The sequence below is a fragment of the Ursus maritimus genome, unplaced genomic scaffold, assembly GCF_017311325.1.
Source record: "Ursus maritimus isolate PB19 unplaced genomic scaffold, ASM1731132v1 scaffold_7, whole genome shotgun sequence".
Classification (NCBI taxonomy): domain Eukaryota; kingdom Metazoa; phylum Chordata; class Mammalia; order Carnivora; family Ursidae; genus Ursus; species Ursus maritimus.
Window position 1 is genome coordinate 37,750,034 of NW_024426885.1, and position 23,163 is coordinate 37,773,196.

Consider the following 23,163-nt stretch of genomic DNA (forward strand, 5'->3'; position numbering starts at 1 on the left):
CTTTACCCCCTCGCACTAGGAGCCCCAGAAGCTTTGTTTCTGAGCAGCCCCTTCCCAGAGGGTGAGGGAGAGAAAGCCCTGTGGGTCCTCATGGCCTAGGTGCTCACCACGAGACCAGGAGCGTCGTGTGTGCACGGGGCCCCGTCGGGAGGGGAAAGGCAGGCCTGAAGAGAGCAGTGACCCTCAGAGAGGTATAAGGGAAAAACCCCAAACAAAGCGCAAGCGTGAGCAGTGTAAGCACTGTGGATTATCCAGCATTCCTGCCATGTGGGGCAGAGAGAGAGGGAGAAGCTGAGTGGGCCCCAAGCTCTCCCATGGCACCTTCCAGCCACTCCACCCACTGACCTCAGCTGCAGGCCTTCACATTCATACCAGTGGTAGAAACAGGGGTGTCCTAACTCAGGCGAACACATTTCTCTTCCCTTTGTATGCCTTTCTCTCTGACCCGGTGATCGGGCCCCTGCCAGGCTTCACTCTGGATCCCATCGCTTCCCCTTCCACCACCAGCCCTGGCCCAGGCGGCCAGCTCCCTGTTCACCTGTAAGAGCGCCCTCTGCTGGCCATGGCGTCTCCCGTCTGACCAGCGGGCTGGCTGCTTTTCTCAAGACTCAAAGCTGGGAGAACACAAACCACTGATCACTCACCCCGTGCATGAACCTTGCCTTGTGCCAAACACAGGAAGAAACTGTCCCGCCTCTGCTTGAACGCTTGCAGTGACAGGAAGCTCATTAGCAGTCATTCCATTGTCGTCAACTCAGACCGTTGGATGTATCTTCCTTATGTTGAGTCAATACCTGCCCTTTGTTGTTCATTCTACGTGTCCTAACGCTGTCCTCTCAAGTCACCCTGAGCGAGCACAGTTCTGCTTCTCATGACCACTCTTCAGGAATTTGAACGCAGCCATCAGCTAATCCGAGTCCTTCCCCTCTTTCTAAACCCTCCTCAGTCCTCCAGCCATCCCAGTGTGAGGTCGTGTCCCCAGCTGGATCCCTCACTTCTGGACACAATCCGTTCCTCAAACGCCCACTTGCACTGTGGTGCCTGGAGGTGCACCTGACCCTGTAGGTAGAGTCTGACCAGGGCACAAGGTGGGGCGTCACTTCCCGGGGCTGGTGACCGGACGTGGAACACACAGGGGGGGGGGGTCACAGCAGTTGATGTGCCACAACCTGTGCACTTCTTTTTTTTTTTTTTTAAGGTGGGAGAGGGTGGGGGGAGGAGGAGAGGGAGAGAGAGAGGCTCAAGCAGACTCCCTGCTGAGCCTGGAGCCCCACACGGGCTGATCTCACAACCCTGAGATCAGGACCTGAGATGAAACCAAGAGTCAGAGGCTCAACCGACTGAGCCACCCAGACGCCCCTCACCTCACAGCCTGCCCACTCCTGATACGCTGTGAGTTTATGTTCCAATGTAATTCATTTTTATATATGCTTCTAATTAATCCCATCCATTAATCTAACCAGCAAACATTTTTCTCTTTCCTTTTTTTTTTTTTTTAAATTAGTTTCAGGGGTAGAATCTAGTGATTTGTCAGTTGCATACAACACCCAGTGCTCATTGCATCAAGTGCCCTCTTTAATGCCCATCACTCAGTTACCCGATCCTGCCACCTCCCTCCCCTCCAGCAGCCCTCAGCTTGTTTTCCAGAGTTAAGAGTCTCTTATGGTTTGCCTCCTTCTCTGTTTTCATCTTATTTTATTTTTCCTCCCCTATGTTCATCTGTTTCATTTCTTAAATTCCACATATAAGTGAAATCATATGATATTTTGTCTTTCTCGACTGACTTATTTCATTTAGTATAATATCCTCTAGTTCCATCCACGCTGTTGCAGATGGCAAGATTTCATTCTTTTTTGATGGTGGAATAATATTCATACACACACGCCCCCCACACACACATGCACACCCACACACCACATCTTCTTTATCCATCCATCCATCAATGGGCATCTGGGCTTTTTCCATAGTTTGGCAATTGTGGACATTGCTGCTAGAAACACTGGGGTGCAGGTGTCCCTTCGAATCACTGTGTGTGTATCTTTTGGATAAATACCCAGTAGTGTAGTTGCTGGGTCATAGAGTAGCTCCATTTTTAACTTTTTGAGGATCTTCCATACTGTTTTCCAGAGTGGCTAGCAAACGTTTACTTCCCACCATGTGCCAGAGAGCTGCTACCACTGTCATTCAGTCTTGGTACCTCTTCACAATTTCTGTATTAAATTTCTTCCTGGTTTATTACGTCCGTAATTCTCATGTCCAAAGATCATTTGAGATGTGGATGAGTTTTATATATCCAGTATATCTGTAACAGCTTCCAGATCAATTTGATGAGTTTGGCAGGTAACCTTCCTATGTCTTAATGCTTCTGAATCCCTCATCCGTCTTAATTATTTAAAGAGGCCGCGCAGCTCCTCGAGAGCTCCCTTGGGTCCACATTCATCACAGCCCTTTGTGAAGGACCGTTCAATCAACTACCAAGGCTTTTATGAGGAGCCCATGAGGATCTTGTCCTGTCGTCTTTAGATTGATCAAAAAGCTTCCACGTGTCACCTTGTCACATGCCTCACAGAAATCCAGAGACGCCGAGCCCATCACATTCCTATGTGCAGCCTAGTAAGTGCATTTGTGTTTCCTGGCTCTGCTGTGGGGTTTTGACATATTTCTTTTAAGTGGCCCCTGGTAGTTTCTAACCTTATTGCTCGGCTGACCAGGCCGGACACTGAGGTCCCGCTGCTGCCTACAGAGCCCTGGTCCGTTCTGGTTCAAACTTCTGTTTTACGCCCTTGACCCAGAAAGCAGGCTGGCACCGAAGCTTTGTCTCTGGGAGCATCCCCTGGGAGGAGGGCGCTTTGTTTCTCTCCTGTGCTTAGCAGTGCCTTGTCTTGGCTGAAAGGTCTCAAGTCACAGCGCCTCCCTGGTGTCCCCGGGGAGGCTATTTTAGTCTAATAATAGATGGCATTCTTAACAAGGACTTCCTGATATTAGTCATAAATTGTCCTGCCCTGATTTCACACTATTATTCCTTCTTAAACCTTTTGTTTTTAATACAACTTAACTCCCATCTCTTTGGTCTGTGCCAAATATGTGTGTTACGTGTATGATACGTATGACAGGGACCTTATGCAAGAAAGTTACTATTTTATATATATCTTATAATATATACCATAATATTATAATATATACATACAAAAGTCAGAATTTTATCTCGCTTTAAAATATCTTAAAGTGGTGGTTGAGGCCTAAGATGTGACTGTGGAGAGGCGGAAATGTGTGTGAGAATCTGTGACTAGAAATCAGGAGTCTGCTCTATCCTGCTGTGTGACGTCGGAGAATCGCTACCTCTCTCTGGGCCTCAGTTTTCTTGCTTATACGATGAATGGCTGGGACATCCCTCCTAAGTCTTCTGCAGTGTATGCAGGTGATCACTCACAATATAGACACATTGTCTCTGACACCTGTAACTTGATGCTCATATTAGCTCTGCTATGACCACTCATACTGTAATAATGACGAGTGCTCATTGACTATGTGTTTGTGACTTGGAATTCAGCAATTTTCTTTATTCTTATAATAAACCTATGAGGCAGATATGCCATTCTCTTTTATAGATGGGAAAGACTGAGGTCTGTGGCACTCAAATCACTTACTGAGATGAACACGCCATTGTGTGACCGCTGATAAGCCAGGTCTGTCTGAAACCATTTCGTTCTGCCAGGGGCTCCAGCACGGTGATCCTGAGAGGACACAGAGTCTGGACCTAGTTCAATGCCCCATGTGGGGGACACTAGTGGCCATAAAGTCCTTGACGTGTGGCCAGTCCAAATTCTAATGTGCCGCAAGTGTGAAGTGCCACTGCATTTTGTGTAAATGGAAACCAGCTCATTAATAATCTTTTATATTGATAATATGTTCAAATGATATTTTGGATATATTGACTTAAAGCAAATACGTCATAAACATTCCTTTCATCTGCTTCGGGTTTTACGGTGCTTGACGTGGCGACGAGACAACTGAACGGGACGGACAGGCTCACGCGTGCGGCTCACGCTCCGCGGCCACCGACGGTGCTGATCGAGAAAGACGCCCAGGACTTGACCTCCGCTTTGTTGTTTCCAAGGTGAGGAAGGCAACAAAGGAAGAAATGCCCAAGGAAATATTTCCCCCAATCAGAAGGGAGCCTTATCCACATGACTCGGTTTCCTCAGTCCTTTGTCAGGATTCTTTCACAATCAACATTTCAGAAACTCGTAGGGCACCAGGCACCCTCTCTGCCCGACCTTCCCCACCGAGCAGCCAGTAGCCGCTCGGGTACAACCCCGCCGTGCAGCAAATTCCACTCTCCCCACATGTCAGCCTCCTGGTAATCCGACCTGGTCAGCCGTTCAGATGCAGCCCCAGAGCCACCTGCCTGCCCAGCAGTGATGAGGGAGTCAAAGGCCTTGGGCTCCGTACAGGGCCTGGGGCCTGAGTACGGCATCCGTAGCCCAGGGAAGTTTCCAACAAAGCCTTGGAAAGGACCCAGGTGTCTGGGGAAAGCGGCAAAGATTCTAGAAGTGGAAAGGATAGCGTGTTTCCTGGAGAGATTGTGCACGTGACTACATTTGCCCAAGGGCCCCGTTGGAGCTTCTGCAGGACAAGTGGATAACCAGACTCACAGCAAATCACTCCCACCGCGTGTGGAAACTGCATGATTATTTGAAAATAGTCCTGGGATGCGGGGTTCCTAATAAGAACAGTAATAGTACTGAGGTGTGTGTGGTTACAAGAGAGGTGATTTGTGGAAATAGCGCCTCACACAGCGAGAAGAAAGCTCAGCGGGACTAAGAAGAAGGAGAGGGACTGGTAATGATTCCTTGCTGCCCAAGTGCTGGAAGCGGGGCCAGGACTGGGGTCAAGGAGGGCAGAAGCAGGTAGTCATGCTCAAGGTCATTCTGGTGGGAGGTCGGCTCCTGAGAGCGCACCTTCCTAAATGTCGGGCCTTGGTGGGGTGGTGCCTGGTTGGCCTCACCCGAGCTCCGGCCCAGACCAGGAAGGTTGTTAGGGACCTACTTACATGAGCTTATCTAATCCATACAAAAACGCTGTGGTTGGAAAGGATTATCCTCATTTTACAAGTAGAAGAGACCGAGGCTCAGGTTCAAAGTCACATGGCGATTAAGCTCGCACACATTCCTGGCGCCGCAGAGCTCATTCAGTTTAGTCTCTACAATTTTCTTTTTTTCTTTTTTTTTTTTAAAGATTTTATTTATTTATTTGACAGAGAGAGAGACAGCCAGCGAGAGAGGGAACACAAGCAGGGGGAGTGGGAGAAGAAGAAGCAGGCTCATAGCGGAGGAGCCTGATGTGGGGCTCGATCCCAGAACGCCAGGATCACGCCCTGAGCCGAAGGCAGACGCTTAACCGCTGTGCCACCCAGGCGCCCCTAGTCTCTACAATTTTCTTAAAAAGATTTCTGAATTTTTCCAAACTTTAAAACAACTCTGGAGGTCACGCAGATGAATCTGGCTGGTCGTGGCTCTGCCACTTACTGGCTGTTTGACTTTAGGCCAATTACTTAATTTCTTGGTTTTTAACTTGGAGGATTAGTTTTTAGGATGAAATGGGAATACATTGCAGTACATAAAATGCTCAGCCTGGCGCTAAAGACGGTAAACACTGACTAAAGTGTGTGTGCGTGTGTGCTGTGTGTGTTTATGAACACACCCATGTGCACATGCGTGTGTGTGTGTGTGTGCATGCGTGCCTGCACATGTGTGTACAATAACCAATGGCAAGGGATCACTCATGCAACAAAATGTTTCCACGCCCAGGAGCCTCCAGCAAGTTACTGCCCTCGAGGAGCTCATAATCTGGAGGCAGGACAGGAAAAAAAACCACAAGGTGGTGAAGGATGAGCCTGAGTTTTCCAAGCAGTAAAAGCCCCCCGGGTAGCTGCAGTACAGCCTTCAACCCCTTTGGGAAGTATGAAAGGACCTCAGAATGCCTGGAGTGGAAGGAAGGGGGAAGGGGCAGGAAAGGTTGAACCAAGAGGGTCTAGAACACCAGCTGAGAGAATGGTCATCATTGAGCTGTGAAGTGAGCACCACAGACAGCTTTAAATGGAAGGCTGACACGGTAACAGTTGGGTTCTGGAACATGGATTGGTCCGGGAAGTGCATCTCTTCATGAGGGCTTGTCGAGACCTCGGTCCTTTTACACCTTGATTTATAGAGCCTCTTCTAACCCCAAAATAAGTTTGTCCTGTCCTGGCCCCAGAGGTAATTCGTCCAGGATATAGCCCGGAACCTCCTTTCATGCCTTCCAGGACATAATCGTTGTTCCCTGCTGGTCTTATTCTCCCAGGGATTGGTCTTTGTACCTCCCCTACCCCCGTCCACTTCCTATGTTTCCAAACAGGTTTCTGGAATCTACCACGTACCCCCTTCTGAGCTGCTGATCTACAAGTACTGGCCTGCTTGGTGCCGGGGAGCGAGGCGCATTTCCACACAGCCTGAAAGAGGGCTCCTGGCAGCCATGAGCGGAGAGAGGAGCTGCGGCCTGCCAGGAGAGCACTGCTTGAGGAAGAGAGGACGCCGGAGGTAGTCCGTGCCCCCTCAGACAGGGCCTCTTTGACTCAGGGCCTCTGGCTCTCTCAGGGCCAGGGATGGCCATGGCGAAGGGAAGTTGGCTTCTCCCCCTGGGAAGCGGATGAGGGGGTTTGATTACCAGCAAGATCATTCTTCTTACTTTCCATTTCTCAGGTAAGGAGATTGGGGTCCAGTGAAGGTCTGTTCTGCTCAGATCACTCAGCTCACACATGACAGAAGTAAGGTTCACATTCGATTTGTGTTGCCTCAGAATTCTGAGCAAATTCTGCGCTACCTGCAGTCTCTCAGCCATGAGACTGGCGCCAGTTTTCCCAGGTTTCTGCTCTTGTTTGAATCCGTTCTCCATCTTCACTGCTTGAACGACACGTACGAAAGGTTACTTGGGTAAGTTTCCTGTGCCCCAGCCACTTCCTTCTGTGTGGAGACGAATAAGATCGGCCTTCAAACTGCTCCTGGCCGGTCAGTTGGCAGGTGCTTCTCCCACCAGCCCCAGCCCCTCCCACCATCAGCGGCTCCCACCACCATCCTTGGCCCTGCCCACCGGCACCGGGCCCTCCCAGCAGCACGGGCTCCTCCATGCACTCCCACAGCTCTTGGCAGCTGGTGACTTTAGGGCCTTGCAGGAGTTCTGACCTCTTTTTTGGGCACTGCTTCCTGGGATCTTGGCCCCTAAATGGAGATGGGAACCTTTGCTGCCCATATCTGGGTTCTCCAGACTACCTCAAAAGTAAATGGGGGCTTAGTTGACCCTTAAAGGTTTGAGAGGCTGAGGGAGGGAGGTAGTGATGCCAGTAGCATATGGTAAACAAATAAAACGGAGTGTACAGCAGCCTTGTTTGTCAAAGTATTCGGCCACCCCGTGCGTCTGGGAATTTCTCACTGAATTCATTTCTCCTAAGTGGTCCACGTGACTCTCCCTTCATTCCTCCTCCCCTCCCCTAAAAAGCATTCACCCTCACCCCTGGCCTCCACATCCACATTGCCTTTGATTTCCTAGACAGTATCTTTTAGCTATCTCTTCCTTTTGCTCTTTCCCAGTAACTTCCTGGGAGCCTCCCCTTTACCCCAAAGACCATCTACTCTGTAGCAAGATTGCTCTGCTAACTCTGGTTCAGAGGTCAACAAAATGAATTTGGGATTTGTTTGGTATGTTTTTACTTTGCCGCACACTCACAGACACAGAGCGATGCTTTACACTGTACTGGTTCTAGTAAAGTACAGGGTGAGCCTGCCAGCCAATACATACCTCATCATGCATCCGGCTGGTACCTTCGTCCCCAGGGCTGTCAGAGGGGACGTGGCTAGCCGGGTCCTGGTGCTCCAAGGATGGCCAAGGGAAAGAGAGTCTCTGTTCTCCGAGGCTGTTGGGTGTTACTGTGCCAAGACCCTTACACTATTCACTTTGGGTCATCATTTTAAGCAGTCCTAAATTTTTAATTTCTTTTAATTGATTAATTAATTTTTTTGAGAGCGAGCAGAGGGCAGGGTCAGAGGGAGAAGGAGAGAGAGAATCTTAAGCAGGCTCCATGCTCAGCTCAGAGCCTGACACAGGTCTCTATCTCACGACCCTGAGATCATGACCTGAGCTGAAATCAAGAGTCAGTCACTTAACCCACTGAGCCGCCCAGACGCCCCTGGCTCCATTTTTTAAACAAGGCAGCTGTGAGTGTTGCATGCCCCTGACAACTTCCAGATTTGGACACTTCCAGATTTATCATTTTATCATCAAATTGCTCAGTAGAGAATGCTACATTTGGGTCCCATCACGGATAATCACCCCAGAAAGAGGGTTCGTTCCAGGAAACAGCAAGGTCAGGAAAGCTCTTGGTAAACTTAAGTCTCACAAGGTCAACTGCCTTAGCAGCTGGGCAGCATGTGGTCACTCTGAGACAGGCTGGCTGGAGGAACAAGCGCTGTTTTTCTCTGCTTCCCTCTCTGTGCACCCTGAGTCAGGCACCCTCCGTGTCCTGAGTCAAAGAAGTGCTTCTGCTCCCCTTTGTTTCTAACCTGTGGCCTCTCTGCACATTGCAGTGGAAGCTGTGGGGTAAAGGGGAGCAGACCTGCGAAGCCCTCTCTCTCCCTTTCTCGTTGTTGTAGCGTTGTCTTGTTATACTCTCCTCTGCCCCAGAGAACATTGCCTGTTCTAGGCATCCTTTCTCGTACTTATGTCCCATTTCAGTTCATGGAGATATTGGTCACGTGCGTGCTGCAGCCGGAATATGAAAACCAGAAATCGAGAGCACAGCTCCAGGCCAGGGCAAACTGGACCTCTGTATTTTCTCCCTGGTCTGTCTTCCTCATCAACATCCTCAGAGACGCGCAGCGCTCTAAGATCACCGTGCATTTTCATATCCGTTCTTTCTCATTTCCCAGTTATTTACCTGGTTAGAAGGTCAAAGGAAAGGCGATTCCCTCCCTGTTATAGAGGGGATAATTAATGCTAAGCCAGGACAGGTACCCTTTCAAACAAAAGCATGGTAGGTTTTCTGATATTTGGCCCAAGCTATTTTAGCTTTACCAGACTGTATCAAAGAGAACATGTTTGCCTGTTAGTCTATTAAATACTAGACTGTGATTATTCAAGTGGTAATTAATTATGTAGATATAATAGGGGAAGTTGTCATCTGAAACTCTGAAGACACCAACCAAGCTTCAAACAGCTCCTGAGTATGTGATGGCTAGCAAATGAAACTAAGTAGTTGTGGGAATCGCATACAAAGTCAATTATATAACTTGATAAAGGGCATCCATGAAAAGCTCACAGTCACGTCATACTTAGTGGTAAAATACTAGATATTTCCCCCCTAAGATCAGGAACAAGGCAAGGACGTCTGCACTTGCCACTTCTGTTGAACATTGTACTGGAGGTTCTGGCAGGGTGGCATTAGGCAAAAAAAAAAAAAAAAAAAGAAAGAAAGAAAGAAAGAAAGAAAGAAAGAAAGAAAGAAAGAAAGAAAAGGGATCCAGATGGGAAGAAAGAATTTAAACTATATTTGCAGATGCTATGATCTCATATGTAGAAAGTCCTAAAGGGTCCACTAAAAACTATTAAAACTATTAGAAATGAGTTCAGCAGAGTTTCTGTATTCAAGATCAATATACAAAAAACAATCATATCTCTATTTACTAGGAATGAACAATCTGAAAATAAAATTAAACAATTACATTTTAATAGCATCAAAAAGGATAACGTACTTAGGAATAAATTTTACAAAAGAAATGCAAGTCTTGCACATTGAAAACTACAAGATATCATTGAAATGAAGACTTAAATTCAATAACTGGAAAGACTTCCAGTGTTTCCCATATTCATGGATTGGAAGACGTAACATTGTTAAGATGGTAATACTTCCAATAATTTACAGATTAATGCAATTCTTATCAAAAATCACAACTTCCTTTTTGAAGAAAGGGACACACTGATCCTCAAATTTATATGGAATTGCAAGGGGCTCTGAATAGTTGAAAGAATCTTGAGAAAGAAAAACAAAAGGTAGAAGACTCACACTTCCTCATTTTAAAACTTACGAAACTAATCAAGACAGTGCAGTATTGGCGTAAGGGTGGACAAAGACGTCAATGATCTAGAATTGAGAGACTGTACATAAACCCTAACACTTATTATTAATTGATGGGTGTCAAGGCCACTCGGGGGGGAAAGCATAATCTTCTCATCACACGGTGAGAAAACAACTGGGTATCCATAAGTGAAAGAATGAAGTTCAACTCTTACCTCATACCATAGAGAAAGATTAACTCAAAACAGATCAAAGGTACAAATGTATCTTTGTAAAACTTAAAACTATACATTTCTTTGTAAGAGTTAAAATTATAAAATTCTTGGAGAAATGCATAGAGTTCACCTTAATAACCTTGGATTTGTCAATGAATTCTTAGATATGACACCAAAAGCACATGCAACAAAAGAAAAAAAAATTAATGTCAGACTTCATAAAAATTAAAAACCCGTGCATCAAAGGATACTATCAAGAAAGTGAAAAGACAGCCAGTATAGGAGGAAATATTTACAAATCGTGTATCAATTAAGGATCTGGTATCCAGACGAATAATCCAATAAAAAGTGGGCAGAGACTGATTGGTTGATTGATTGAATATTAAATAGATTATACAAATGGCCAATAAACACATGAAAATACGTTCAACATGATTTGATAAATGCAATAAAAAACACTTCACGCTCACTAGGATGACTAGAATAAAAAAGATGGGCAATAACAAGTGTTGACAAGGATGTGGAGAAACTGGAGCCCTTATGTATATTGTTGGTAAGAATGTGAAATGGTGCAGCCACTTGGGTGAATGGTTTGGCAATTTCTGAAAAAGTTAAACATACAGTTACCATTGACCCAGCAATTCCACACTTGGGTATGTCCCAAGAGAATTCAAAACACAGCCACACAAAAATTGTACTTGAATGTTCATAATAGCACTGTTAATAACAGCTAGAAAGTGGCAACAACACAACTGTGCATTAACTGATGAATGGATAAATAAAACATGGTATATACATGCAATGGAATAGTACTTGGCAATGAAAAGTAATGAAGTATTGACACCTGCTACAACACGGATGGACCTTGAAAACATGCTAAGTGAAAGAAGCCAGACACAAAAGACCACACATATATATGATGCTTTTACATTATATTTTCAGAATAGGTAAATCCGTAGAGATAGGAAATCCTTGCCAAGGGGGGAGGTGGTTGAGGGTAAGGATGGGAAGGGACTATTGATGGGCATGGCTTTTCTTTTGAGAGTGATGAAATGTTCTGAAACTAGATAGTGGTGATGATTGCACAGCCTTCTGAATATACTAAGAACTCCTCAATTGTACATTTTAAAAAGGGTGAATTTTATGATATGTGAATTATATATTAAAAATATGTTGATTATTTTTCAATGTCACTAAATTCTATACTGTGTTAAGCTTGAAATTTCTGCTCACTTTTTAAAGAAGATCTGGTCATGGTCACCTAAGAAAAGAAATCATTTTTCAATCTGATGGCTGGATAGCCTGTGTACGGCTGGTGAGCAGAGTTCTCACTCCTGGAATGTGAGGCTTAGACTATACTGCCGAAGGAGTGCAGATACTGTGGCCACCATGGTTATGCAATTGTCCCCAGGTGGAGTTTCCCTTGTAGATGACACGGCTTCTTCTGCTACCACAAGTGAGGTATGACAGGAGGTTACCAAGGTTACCTAGATGTTGGTAAGTCCAACATAAAATGCATTTTCCAGAGAAGGCTCTTCGATCATGTTAGAAAGTCCTTCCTCCTCCCTCCTCCCCCAGGGCCTGGAAAGTGTGTTATTCAGGTTCAGAGGCTAAACTTGGCCATGAGTGAATATGGACTGTCCTTCCAGAAGTCCTGCCTCCTCAGCCTCCTGAGCGAGCGGGGCAGGGTCCGTCCTGCTGAGCCGATGGCAGGAGATGCAGAAATGCGAGCCCACCTTTCAGCACTGCCCCCCGCGTGCGTGCGTGTCCGTGTGCGTGCGTGTGCTTGTGTGGGTGACAGCTTGCCTCTGCTGTCACCACTGAGGCGGCAGCTCTCCTACTGGTAAAATAAGGGTTCTGTCCACTTCATTAGCACTTCTTTTAGTTGCTAATTTCAGTCACAGAACGTACCCTGAGGCAATATGTGAGACTGGATCCTGCCCCGTCCAAAGCCTGCTGTCTTGACGGGGTGATGAGAGGCATCATGCATACTAGTTAATGCATAAGAAAGCATTTACCTTGTGAACAGTTAATTTAGAAAAAAAACCTTTTTTTTTTCTCCCTAGAGCAGTTTCAGATTCACAGCAAAATTGAGCAGCGATTACAAAGATTTCCCATATATCGCTCGCTCCTACACATGCGCAGGCCCCCCATCATTAACATCCCCAGCAGAGTGGGGCATTTCTTACAGTCGATGAACCTACAGCGACACGTCAGTATCACCCCAAGTCCATAGCTAACACTGGGGTTCGCCCTTGGTATTGCGTGTTCCGCAGGTCTGGACAAGTGCGCAGTGACGTGCTCCTCCGTCGCAGTCTCACGCAGAGTGCTGTAAGGGCCCTAACACTTCTCCGGACTCTGCCTAGTCAACCCCTTCCCCTCAGTCTCTGACTCAGTCTCTGGCAACCACTGTCTCTACAGTTTTTTTTTTTTTTACCATCTCTATAGTTTTGCCTCTTCAAGAGTGTCATAGAGTCGAAATTATAGAGTATGGAGCCTTTTCAGATTGGCTTTTTCACTTAGTCATTTGCTTTTACGTTTCTTCCATGTCTTTTCATGGCTTGGTAGCTCATTTCTTTTTTAATTCTGAATGAGTCACCTACTGAAGGACATCTTGGTTTCTCCCAAATTCGGGCAATTATGAATAAAAGAGTTAAGTTTTAATAGAGAGGATTCAAGTTTATTCCCAATGATGTCCTTCTCCCCAACATCTCTTGACGGAGCAAGAGATAGAGGCTGCGCTAGAAGTAGACCCACGGGAGTAAGTCGACTGCTAACCTGCCAAGTGGGCCATGGTGGGGAAATACGGAGAGAATCAGCCCTAGACGACTAATTCTTCCGGCTTTCTTTCCCTTTCTTTCCAACCCTAGGAATTCCCATTGCCAAGATGGCCAATGCTGTCCCGACTGTAAGCGGAGAAATGCACTTTGGAAGGCTGTAAGCAAAGTGTGGCTGGATCGGTCACCAGGAACCCCCAAAGCCCCAAAGCTATAGAGAAAGCCCGGAGTCCTGGTACAATTCTTGCTGCTGGCTCCAGCCTTGTTGTCTTCAGCAGACCTGCCCCCTAGTATGGTCCTGCTCCAGCTGAGTCCGGATCCAATGTCAGCCTCCCCACTCTAACTGCCCCTGCTCAGAGCTGTGGCATCTCCAGTGTAAGAGGCTTTTCTGTGGAAACTCTCAGGATTGCTGCAGGGCTCCACATTCTGGCCCCAGGGCCACCCTGCGTCCCGGCACTCCATGTATCCATTGACTCCCTGATGGCCTAGTGCCAGGCTGACAGCATTCCCTCCAGAAGCACGTGCACATGCCTCAATGTCTGTCTGGTTTCCTGTTTTCTGAACAAAAAGTCATTTTTCTGAGTGGGGTCACCTCTGGTGACAAGAAATAGGAGGTAGTCATGACCCTTCAATGATCCTTGATAGACATAAGTTACTATGATTCATGGAGCGCTTTTGGTCCATTGTCACACTTGATTCTCTAAAACTCCTGCAGGTCCGGGATGATTGAGCTTCACAAGTGTCAGATGACCTCCCTAGGATCACCTGCAAAGTGGGATTAACCCAGGGTCTGTGCCACCACTTTTGTTCAGGACCGTAACCTCTTGTATACCTCTGAGCCAAAGTGACATCAACAGTGATTTTCCTCCGTGATTGATATTAACACTCGGCTGTGTGATTTTCCCACCAATCCACCCACCTCCTTTAACCTTCCCCTCAATGCACTATTTTATTTTCGTTTTAATCACATACTTGCTCCTCTTAGGTCTAGTTTCTCCCTAACTTTTGGAAAATAGGAAGCAAAAGAATGGACGTTAATTGAGGATTGATCCAAAAGCAGGTGCAGCTGGAGGGGTGCTGGAGGGGGCCATCATGCCTGCCAAAGCAGCCATTCCTTTTCGCATGGACTTTTGGAAGGTCTGGCCAGCTGTGTGTCATGCGTCTGCTTGGAAGTGGGCACAATTTCAGTTGCACTCCGAGGTAACGGTTAGCCTTTACCATTCCTGCTTCTAGCTGTTTCCGAGTTTTCTTCAAAATCCTGGGCATTTACAGCAGCTCAAGAATGTGACCTTTGCAGACCGCCCTGACCTTCCTCTCCTGAGCAGTCCCTTCAGATTTTCCCTCTATAGTATCCTGGAAGGTAACTTCACACTGACTTGCACCACTGGAGGTGAGTGGGGAGCATGGCAGGAGGGGCAGTGGGAGTGAAGAGGGGCCCAGGCTTCTGTATCAGAATTGCCTGGAGTCCGGCCCGAGCTCCCCCAGCTGCCTGCTATGATGCTGGGTGAGCCAATGAGTTTACTTGCCTGTAAAATTAGAATAATATTGCTGTCAGGAATACTTACCTTGGGAAAGTGTTGTGAGGATTAAAAAAAAATATACGTAGAAAGGGCCTAGAATTGTGCGTGGCACAAAGCCATTACTGGTGTTAATGAGATAAGATTTAAAAAATGCCTTTTCCTCCAAATGCTCAAAATCCCTGTGAAAAGAACAGTTCATGGAAGGATACTGAACAGCTGTTTGCTTTGAGGAGATGTACTGGGAAAAAATAAGACATTGTTCCCATTTTTATGAACAGCTTTTGTAAATAACATAGGCAATCCCTCCAAACCAAACCCTTCCACATCCTCTAACCAGATTTTGTTATTAAAATATTTATGGATATTTACCATATTTGCTGAAATATTCGTTTTAGAGACCAAATACATGAGATCTAATTCTACGTGTTTATGAAGTATTTCCCACATAATTTTAGAAGAATTTGAGACAGTTTATAGTAAAAGCCAGATTTATAATTCCAATTAATGATACAGCGAGTTTGGATTTTTACATGGCATTAACATTTTTGGAAGGATAGGAGGTTCTCTTATATAATTAACACCACAGTGCATTCATAACTAACATTTTAGTGAACTGCATAAAATCAGCGTAAAAAGCATTTTTCCCCAGACAGTAAACTAGGTCTAGTTTGCTCTGTGCCTTTACGTAGCTTTGTGATTTCAGCAAACCTTACTGTTCTAAACTTCAGTTTCAGCCTTGAAAGTGTAGGCATCTGAAAGAATTCTGCGATGCCAATTATCCCTCCAAAACATTATCAGAATGAAAGTCATTAGTTGAAATTATTACAAGGATTTCACATTACGGTGTTTACGATCTTGTCCTGAGACATGTTGTTTTCATCTCTAGGGTAATGTGCCTGCCCATGTATGTGTACACGTGTGTCATTTTAATGAAAGAATTTGATCTAGAGTATAACTCCAGGGTACGCTTGTGTACCTGTCTCTGGGTTTGCTGTCAAACAATCCGATTCTCACTTTCTGGAGGCAGTGCGACATAAGGCAAAGGACTCAGCCTTCTGAGCCCATAGTGCAAGGGCTCTATGTCCACCCGTCTCTGTATTTCTCCTCCATCCCAGATTTCTTGTTTCTCCAAGGCCAGGGGGCCAAAGCTGGCTCATCACCATCTTTGCCACAGCTGGACAAGGCGAGTACAACACACACTTGTTTTCTGGTGAAATGGAATCTCACTTTCTGTTTTTTGCCTTTTTTTTTCTTTTTGCATCAATTTATATGCTCATATGGCTTTTCTTCCTCAGCCCGCTGATATGGTGGATTACACTGATGATTTTCAAATGTTAGCCCAGCTTTACATACCTGGAATAAATGCCACTTAGTCATGGTTTATAATTCATTTTATACATTACTGGATTTGCTTCGCTAATATTTTGTTGAGGATTTTTTTTGCATGAAAAAAAGTATTTGTCTGTAGTTTCCTTTTTTTTTCTTTCCTTTTCTGGAACTGTTTTGGTTTTGTATCAGTGTAATACTAGCCTGGTATAATCAGTTGGGATGTGTTCTCTCCTCCCCTGTGTTCTGGAAGAGGTTGTGTGAAGTTGATGTTAATTCCTCTTTAAACGTTTGGTAAAATTCTCTAGGGATCCATCTGAGTCTGGAGGGTCTCTTCTGGGAGTTTGTGAATAATAGACTCAATTTCTGCCATGGTTATAGGACTATTCAGATTGTCTGTTTTATCCTCATTGAGTTTTGCAAGCTTCTGGTTTTGAGGAATTGGTCCATTTCCTCTAAGTTATTGAATTTATGAGAGTAAAGCTGTTCATGGTATTTCTTTCTTATCCTTTTAATGACTTCAGAATCTGTAATGGCATCCTCTGTTTCATTGCCTGTATCGGTGATTTGTGTCTTTTTTCTTTGTCAGCTTTGCTAGAGGCTTATCAATGTTATTGATTTTTTCCAAAGAACTTTTTTTGCTGTTCCACTGATTTTTCTGTATTGTTTTCCTGTCTTAGATTTCATGAATGTCTGCTTTTTATTATGACTTTTCTTCTGCTTGCTTTGGGTTTATTTTGCTTTTTTTTTTCCAAGTTACTTGAGGTAGGAGCTTAAATTAGTAATTTCAGATTTTTCCTCTTTTCTAAACTCAAAATTTCAGACTATAAATTTCCCTGTATGCACTGCATTAATACATCCCACGTACTTTGATGTGTTGTATTTTGATTTTGATTCGGTTTTCTATGATTGATTGATTGATTGATTGGTTGATTTTTTTAAGGGTTTTATTTATTCATTTGAGAAAGAGAGACAGGGAGAGCACAAGCAGGGGGAGCGGCAGGCAGAGGGAGAAGCAGACTCCCCGCTGAGCTGGGAGCCAGATGTGGGGCTCGATCCCAGTACCTGAAGATCATGACCTGAGCCGAAGGCCAACGCTTAACTATCTGAGCCACCCAGGTGCCCCAGGTCTATGTATTTTTAAAAAATCTCCTCTGAGACGTTCTCTTTGTCCCATGGGTTATTTACAAGTGTGTTGTTTAATTTCCAAGTTGTTGGAGATTTTCCTCTTGCCTCTTAATTGATTTCTAGTTTGATTTTCATTATGCTCAGAGAACGTACTTAGTAGGATTCTAATTCTTTGAAATGTGTAAGATTTGTTTATGACTCAAGCCATGGTCTATCTTGGCTAATGTTCTGCGGACACTTGAAGAGAACGTGTGTTCTGCTGTTACTGAATAGAATGCCCTATAAAGGTCAGGCAGGTCCTTTCTGTTGGCGGTGGTGTTCATTTTGGTGTTCTGTCTAGTGGTTCTAGCAACTGCCGAGACCATGGTGTTAAGTCTCCAACTATAGTTGTGGACCTGTCTGTTTCTCCTTTCAGCTCCGACAGTTTTGGGTTTATGTATTTTGAGGTTCTGTTGTTGGTTGCATGACATTTAGGATCATTATGTCCTCCTGGTGGGTAAATGTTTTGTCATTATGCAATGTCCCTTTTTGTTTCTATTCTTTGCTTTCCTCGGAAGCCTACTTTACGTAATACTAATATAACCATCCCTGGTTAGTTTCTTTTTTTAATTAATGTTTTCATGATATATCTTTATCCATCTTTTTACATTCAACCTACCTAGGTCATTGTATTTGATATTTGTACGTCACTGTATTTGTATATGTCTTACGACAACATATTTTTGACCATATTGTTAAATCCACTCTGTCAATTCCTATCTTTTGGTCAGTATTCAGATCATTTGCATTTAAGACAATCCCCGATGCAACAGGACTGAAGTCTGCCATTTTGTTGTTTTCTCTATTTTCTGTTCCTTTGTTTATTCCTACTTGCCTTCCTTCGGGTTACTTGAACAGTATTTTAGGATCCCATCTTGATTCATTTATAGTTGTGGGGTTTCATTTTTTTTTTAATTGAGAGAAGCTGCCATCTAAATATCATGAGCTTTTTTTGTGGGAAAGGCTCATTCCAGGCACTGCATGTGATTAAGGCAAAAGCACAGCATCCAAGCCCCAGGTTTCTCTGGAGTAGAGCGTCTGTAATTGGGCGCATGGCTCTTTCCACCCTTCAGCATGAGGAACCTTTGACAGAACTCGGTGCCCGCAATGGAGCCGCAGGATGACAATAATCACCAGGACCAACTTGCAGGGGCCAAGAAAGAATTTCCCAGATTTATCATGGGAGGGAGCTATCCAAGAGGGAAGATAGAATTTCCCACATTTGCAGAATGGGTGCTCCAAATTTAGCCCCATAAAGCTGTGCTGGCTTCATGTTATACCTCAAGCTAGTGAAAATTCCCGAAATGCTAATTCTTCTCTTTCTTAGCCAGAAATGTCTATCTTAACTTCAACCTTCCCCACAGTGATGTTTTGAATCCAGATTATCCGCCTTAGTTGGGGGAGAAGAAGGGTGACCACTTCTACCACCCACTCCTACCACCCACTCCTATGCCCCACATGAGATGAGCGTGCAGGTTACAGGTCCTGTGGCAAGTGCTTTCCCCCAAGATGCTCAGAGCCTTCACACACTCAATCTCATTAGTCCTTGAATTAAAGATCAAAGTCTTTATCTCTCATGTATGATTGGGGAGATTAAAGAACAACGGACACTTGCTCAAAGTCACATGCTAAGCCAGTAGTTGAATTCCTAGTTAAACTCCCTCCTTGGATATATGAGATAATTGGCTATACCAGCTGATGACTGCAATGCTGCTTATTTCTGATCATTAATTTATAACCCTCTCAAGAAAAAGCATGCAGTCTGCTTCAGAGAGATCTGGCTCATTCATGGTTTATTTAGCCTGCTATGTCATGATGTGTGTGATACGTAATGGTAATAGCTCACCTCATCTCAAGGATTTGGAGACCCACACAGAGATTTTGCATTGGATTTGTCCATTCATTACTTCCTTCATTCATTAAACTATCCCTGTCACATGCCACCAGAACCCAGAAGTGCTCCCAAATCAGGAGCTACGAAGGTGAACGTGACAGTTTGGTGAGGAAGACATCCAGGTGAACAATTAGAGACTCAAGAATATGTGTTATCAAAAAAAAAAAGAGCTCTGAAAAGCCAGGACAGAGGGAAAAGGGGCTGGAGAAAACTTTTCAGAAGTGGCTGCCCTTATTTAGGAATTTGGCAGGCATCCGAGCGAGTAAAAGCTATTCTGAGCAGAGAGTGTTCCAGATCGAAGGAAGTAAGTGCAAAGACATTGATGCGAGTGCTAATGTGCATCCATGAAAGGCGAGGAATTCAGTGTGGCTGGAGACCAGGAAGGCAAGTACAGATTTATGGGAAATAAGACCGAAGAGCGGAGCTGAGGCCAGATGATGAGCCCCGGCCACCTCCAAGGCAATGCCCTGGAGTCAGACCTGGCTTTCATGCCCATGCTGCCTGGTTTTGGGGCTTTCTGGCTTTCCCCTCCTCCCAGCCAGCCAAATAGTCATCCAAGGTGTCTAAGGCATTAGACGAAGAATGGATTTACAAAGCCATAAAAACACTCATGCAATATCATCTAATGGTTTGGCTATGTATCTGGATTTAAAATCCACCAAGGAGGCCTTGAAGCCACTTTGCTCTGGTTATAAGATCTGGTGAAGCTTAAGAAATTGGCTGGAGACCAAGCCGTGCAGAGTAATTGTTTGCCAACATCTGCTTCCAAGGTACCTGGAGCCTCTGCCTTTGGCAGTCAGACTTCCCACTGCTTTCCAGGGTCACGGCCCAGTGTTGGGGTGCTGGCATATTGACCTTGTAACAGGTTAATTGTGCCCACTGATAGCACTAGCATCCACTCCCTCTTCCCCAAGTCTTCCTTGGGAGAGAGGTGCCTGGGATCATTATCAAGATTGATATCTTTGTCTTCTCCCTCTTTTTTAAATTCCCTTTTTATTTCCACCAGAGAAGATGATTCATTGAATAGAGTAGCCCAAACTGGAAAACATCTAATACTGTGTCTATTAAACCAGAACCAATGGACTAACCACTCTGTTTAGAAAGCTGTCTACACCTAAGCTGGGTAACAGCTGTGACAGTCCTGGGATGAATGAGGAAAATGTTATAGAGATTTAAAACGTGTGACTTAGTAACTTAATTCTTTGATGCACACTGACGGAAGAACACTATTAAGAAAACTTTGATTTTTCTGGAGCTGAAATAAGCCACTGCCAAGGGCGGTCACAGTTTGATGGACAGACGTTTGCTGTACACACACTACTTTGTACACACCTTACACCTAAAAATACACACATCACACAGATCTATGTCACATCACACGGATCTATGTCACAAAAAGCTTCCAGTTTGCGGAAGGCTGTTACGAGTGTTACCATGATGCACGTCCTACTTGAGAAGAGGAGTGGGGATGGATGAGCTCTCTAGCGCTTGTGACCATGTATGCTCATATGGTCGGCCAGTGCCCTGGTAAGTAGCCCCTTGAGGCAGTCATTGAGCTCTTCATTCACAAGTGAGGAAACAAGGCTCAGTGAGGCTAAGTGACTGGCTCAAAGCTGCACAGCAGGTGAATCTAGGTTTGTCTGACTCTCCAGCCCATTCCTTACAATACACCAGACCAGACTGTCCCCAACAGACAACTGAATCAAAGAAAAATATGAAGGAGACTGATTTCTACAAAGGGGTATAATCATCTCTTCTATCTCCCATGCCCACCATTCATAAATGTATTCATTCATTCAATAAACATATATGCAGAGTCTACTGTATGCCAGACAATGTTCATTCTGAGAAGTCCATCTCAGCCTAAAACGAAGATATCAAGAAGCCGCCCCAGCTCCAGGTTTTTGTTTCATTTGTATCTCACAAGCTAAGAAGCAGGGATAATCCTGCAAGTCAGGAAATCAAAAGAATAAGAAATTAGGAGTACTGTGTTGTCACCTCAATTATCTCCTCAGAGGTATCTCTTCCCACTTCTAAGTATGTGTACTGGTTTCCTAGGGCTGTCGTAACAAAGTGCCCTAATTGCGTAGCTTAAAATAGTAGATATGTATTTTCTCGTGGTTCAGGAGGCCAGAGGTCAGAAATCAAGGTGTCAGCAAAGCCACACCCCCTCCAAAACCTCTAGGAGAGGATCCTTCTTTCTCTTCCAGCTTCTGGTGGTTGCCATCAATCCTTGGCATTCCCTGGCTTATGGCGGCATAATTTCTACCTCTGTCTTCACATGGCCTTCTCTCTGTATGCCTCTGCGCGAGCTCGCCTCTTCTTATAAGGCTACCAATCATTTTGGATTTAGGACCCACCTTAATTCATTATAACCTCATCTTAACTAACTACATCTTCATTTCCAGGTACATCTGAGGTTCCAGGTAGATATGAATTTTGGGGGGACATTAGAGAACATCTAGATTGGCCTCTCATACATTCACTTCTTACCAATATGACTATTACTTAGTTTCTCCAAATTTATGCCTTGATATCCACTTTTCTCATACTGTACCTCTTGGCCTAACAAAAAATCTTGGTCAGAAAATCCTTGCAATCACTCTCTTGCTCCGTGAATCAAAGCCCTTCGACAAGTCCTCTTCCTTCAGACCTGTAACCAGGACTATGGACCCAGTGCTATAAGACTCTTACTTAGCCATGAGAAGCTAAAAGCCAGGCGGCAAGATGAAATCTGTAGCTAGACTAGCCTGGGATTAATTTTCAGCTCTACTACCGACTAATGACATCTTGGGACAGTTACTTAGTTTCCATAAACTTCAGTTTCCTCATCTGTAATACAGAGAATGTGTAATTCACGGGGTTATTGAGAGGATTAAATTAGGTCCTAATTTAATGTTATTAAGTGGTAGCTATTATTAGTAGTAGTAAAGTGAAAGTGGCACAAGATCCATCCCTTCCAGACCCAGGTGACTCATTGCCTGATTTTACCTGCAATTAGAGGTTGAAAGAGAGAAGTCTTAGGAACCCAGAATGCTTAACAGTTCTATCCTTGGCCATGAGTACTACTTCTCTGGAAATTCATGGAATTCCTCCGGGTTTTGCTTTCAGCTATCCCCATATTCCTTTCTTTCTCCTGCTTCCCTTTCTGTTGGAAGAGTACAACTAATGGCTAGTTTAAATAAGTCTAAAGAGGAAGAAGAAAAGGAAGCAATGCATTGAACATGTAAAATTCATATTGTAAATTTGTAATAATTATAACAATGTCGTTCGTATGACTGAATTGTGTCCCCCCCAAATTCATATGTTGAAGCCCTAAACTCTCAGTACTTGAACTGTATTTGCAGGTGGAGCCTTTAAAGAGGTGATTAAGTTAAGATGAGACTGTTAGAATGGTCTCCTTACAAGAAGAATATTCTGATTGTTGTCCTTACAACCTGACCGGTTTCATTACAAGAAGAGGAAATGTGGACACACACAAAGAGACCCTAGGGATGTGTGCACACAGAGGAGATGCCATGTAAAGACACAGCAGGTAGGTGGCCATCTACAAGCCAAGAAGAGAGGAGTCAGGAGAAACCAAACCTGCTTAACCTTGATCTTGGCTTTGCAGAGTCCAGAACTGTGAGAAAATAAATCCCAGTTGTTTAAGCCACCCGGCCTGTGGTATTTTGTTATGGCAACCCTAGTTAACAAATATGGTGGTGTTGACACAGTAAAAGACAAATAGCTAAGATTTTTTTTCAAAGATTTTATTTATTTATTTGACAGAGAGAGAGCACAAGCAGGGGGAGCAGCAGTGGGAGGGGGAGAAGCAGGGAGCCCCACGTAGTGCTTGATCCCAGAATCCTGGGATCATGACCTGAGCCGAAGGCAGACACTAACCCACTGAGCCACCCAGGTGCCCTTAAATAGCTAAGATTTAAAAAAAATTATATATCTGTATGTAACAATAAGTTAGATAATTAAATATGCCAACATACCATTTAACCAATATATGCCACAGATCAAGTAATAAATCTAATAAAAGACGTACAAAACTTCTATGCAAAAATCCCTAAAACATTGTGGAGAGAAATTTATACAAAATGTAAACTTCAGCATCATAAAGATTTTAATTCTCTTTTGAATTGACCTGCAATTTAAGGCAATCTCTACA